Raw genomic sequence first — 3,659 nt, forward strand, 5'->3', positions numbered from 1 at the left:
AAGGCTGTGCGGCGAAATCATTTACGGGGTGGTCGCGCCAAACATCCGGCCGTTCTTCACCGCATGATTGAGAACAGCGTCGCGGGGAGTGTTACGAGGTTAAAACGGACGTTTGGGCGAGTTGGCAAGCCACATCCACATCCCTGCTTGTCCCCGTCAAAACCGCGTTGTTCTGTTTCAAGAATGTGTTACGAGGCCCAAGGCCCCTCAACCGAGAAAGAGAAAGTGAGCTGCGCACGAAGCAGCGGCAGGGGCACTCTCCAGACCGGTTCTAGCACACACTCGATAAGGAAAAGAGGAGGAGCTTCTATTTCAGTCGCGGCCGTTGCCCGCTGTCGTTCATCTGACACGGAACCTCTTTAGCGGATCCACTAGAGAAGGGAAGACGTTGAGCGGTTGACAACACCCTCGCCCGCATAATCTGATTGGCGCGTCCTTGAAGGCCCGAACGCGATTCTCTCTCTAGCTTTGGTGCAGAGGCCGGGGAGTGTTTCTCTCCGACTAGGAGCGGACGACAGCAAGCGATGGAAGCAAGCCAAGAATGCTCATCGGCTTCCGGCATAGATGCAAGAAAGTTCTACGAGCGCTCGTGCGCAACCGAGGTTTCGGAGCCGGTCACGGGCCTGCTACGCGGAGAGCTCCCAACTTGGCTTCGAGGTAGGCTTTTACGGAACGGTCCGGGTTTGTCTTCGATCGGCCCAGACCACTACAACCACGTATTCGACGGCCCCGCTCTGCTGAGGCAGTTCACCATAGAGAATGGCCGAGTGCTTTACCAAAACCGCTTCCTGCGAAGCGAAGCATATGAACGCAACCGGAGGGCCAACAGAATTGTCGTCTCCGAGTTTGGAACCGTGGCGCACCCGGACCCTTGTGCCACCGTATTCGAACGGGTGGCGTCGTATTTCTCCATGGACTCCACGGACAACGCTCTGGTGAACGTGATGCCCGTGGGCGACGAGGTGTACACCCTGACGGAGACACCTCACATGACTCGAGTGGACCCTGCGTCGTTGGAGACTCTGGAGAAGAAAACCTTGAGTAAAATGGTGGCTGTGCACAGTGCCACCGCCCACCCACATTTCGACCCCGACGACGGTGCTACGTACAATATCGGTACGCACATAGGTTCGCGTCATTCCTTCGTGCTTGTGCACTTTCCTCCCGGCGGATCCGAAAGCTCGGTGGACCGTGTCAGAGCCGTGGGCACGATACCGTTGCAATCTCGCATATCCGTGCCGTACATCCACAGTTTCGGAATGACCGAAAAGTGGGTGGTCGTGCTGGAACAGTCTCTTTCCGTGCACCTGCCCTGCATGTTAGCGTCGAGGTACCTTGGCTACAAGGCGTACATGAATGCCCTGAAGTTCGATGCCAAGAAGAACGTCCGCTTTCACGTTATGAACAAGAAGACGGGGGAGCTTCACCCCGCCGTGTTTGAGTCCGCCGCATTTTTCACTTTCCACCACATCAACGCCTTCGAACAGGGCGACGAGCTCGTGGTCGACCTAATATGCTTCGACGACGACAGCATCATCAGAAGCCTCGACTACACGGTGGAACAGCCCGTCGTGTTCAAGATGGGACAAATGCGTCGTTTTTCGCTGCCTCTGAATCGAGGCCTGGGTGAGCGTGTGATCATCGAGTCCCGGGATCTAGCCAAGGGCAAGCTGCGCGGGGAACTTCCTAGAATCAACCAAGGCCGCAATGGGAAACCATACAAGTATAGCTACAGCCTCAGCCACGTCGAAGGCGAAGAACACAGGGCATTCGTCTCCAAGCTCGATGTCACTACGGGCGATTGGCTGCGCTGGGAAAGGCAAGGGTGGTTCCCCTCAGAACCTGTCTTTGTAGCGCGTCCAGGCGCTGTTGAGGAAGACGATGGTGTCGTCCTGAGCTCCCTTCTGCACGAGGAGAACGAGAAGAAGCTCGCTTTGGTGGTATTGGACGCGAAAACATTCAAACAACTGGCCCTTGCCGAGTTTGACTGCCCGTCCTCAATTCCGGCTGATTTTCACGGATGGTTTCTTGAGCTGGAGATTTAAGAGCATTTCAAACTGCAATATGCGCTTTTATCATAGTTTAGCCTTATTTTAGCGGTATAGAAGGGAATTCGATTAATTAAAGTCATTTTGCTAAGTGCTTACGAACAACGAGCTTGTGATTACGCTGCGCAGTGGTCCGACAGGCTTCTGAAAAAAGGCTCAGTAAAGGATAGTATCATCACATGGATATTTTTTACTGACACCTCAGAAAGGCGCAATATATTCATGGTATGCCTGTATTAGTACGTCGCATTCACTGACCATCGCAGTAGAGGCTTAAGCAAGCCTTCAAACTTCCGTTTCACAGCATTGTGCATTCTTTTTGTATTCTTTTTTTTTTTTTGACAGATCAAGTAATTTTTGAGGCCAAGTAATAAGCAGCCGTAGTTTACAGAGCGCACTTTTTTTTATTTATTTTACAGTTTCTGGATGTGAAAGAAACAACTACACGCAGTAGCACGAAGTGTCGTAAGTGGTCGTAAGGAAACAGGTTACTGTGGTAATTTTATTAAAAATGACCCAGTCAGTTAAATTATCACCGCACGCCCGAAATCTTTAGCTGAAGTGCCTTCACTAGTTCATTATCTTCTGTTAAGTGGGGCTCTGAATTTAAAGGAAGATTAAATGCCTGAATAAGGAGAAATTTGCTGCAGGATGTCGTAATTCTGACCAGTGTGTCGGAACAGAAGGAAAATATAGCCAAAACGTTATTTATTATTTTCTTTCATTGTGAAACAAATATTAGCCCGTATCTCAGGGGTCCGTGTATGCGCGTATCTCGGGCAAGGATAGTGCGTAGGCGGTCGAGCACTCCACTGATCTAACCCTGCCGCTCGGTGCATTATAGGAAGTCGTCATCGTAGGAAAATCCAGGGCGTGCTTGATGAAGAGCTTATCATGTCGTTTTCTACGGGTACTATGCTTCGTTATCGAAGTTTGATCGTTCGTTTCAGTTCGTTTTATCTGGACAACAGTCTCGCATTTCCGCCAGTACACTCGATGATAACCTGCTTCTGAGATCATGCTCATTGCCTTGGCTCAAGGCACTGAGCTTGATCTGAAAATTCACTTATTGGAAAAAAAATAAATACTATGTTTTTATCTGTACTTCGCTTCGAAGAATTTTGTACTCAAGCCAAAACGGTTATGAACCGTTACGGATCATTTTTTTTTAGTTCCGGAGCAGAACTAGAACGAAAATAAAACCAGAACGAAAAATATTTCGTTCTGACACACTGATTCCGACTAAATTTTGACAGGCCCCCTAGAGTTAGCTGCATTATCGTAGCTTTCTTTTAGTATAAAAAGTTCCACACCAATTCCAACACATGAACAACATTCTGCGGGACCAGGCAGTCTATCCTTTTCGACGTAACAATTGTTAGCTACACTCGCTATGAAAATAATTCGCTGAAAACTTGACGCAGCTTTTCGTCACCGAATTTTTGGAGCACATACGCTGCTGCAGCATTATAGTCATGCTCCTTTAGCAACCGCTCCGAACCGCGTGTGATATAACAAACCAGTCTTTGTGTACCTGGTAGACAGTGCTTATCGAAATTATCCGGGCACGTTTCTTAGATTCACAATGCACTTATTTTGATGTCTGTAGCC

At 49.2% G+C, this 3,659-nt stretch overlaps 1 pseudogene; it reads left to right on the forward strand.

Annotated features, from left to right (window-relative positions):
- Positions 1–516: 516 nt before the first annotated feature.
- LOC142569875 (beta,beta-carotene 15,15'-dioxygenase pseudogene) lies at positions 517–3,117 on the forward strand (annotated as a pseudogene).
- The last annotated feature ends 542 nt before the right edge of the window (positions 3,118–3,659 follow it).

The sequence above is a fragment of the Dermacentor variabilis genome, chromosome 1 (genome assembly GCF_050947875.1).
Source record: "Dermacentor variabilis isolate Ectoservices chromosome 1, ASM5094787v1, whole genome shotgun sequence".
Taxonomy (NCBI): domain Eukaryota; kingdom Metazoa; phylum Arthropoda; class Arachnida; order Ixodida; family Ixodidae; genus Dermacentor; species Dermacentor variabilis.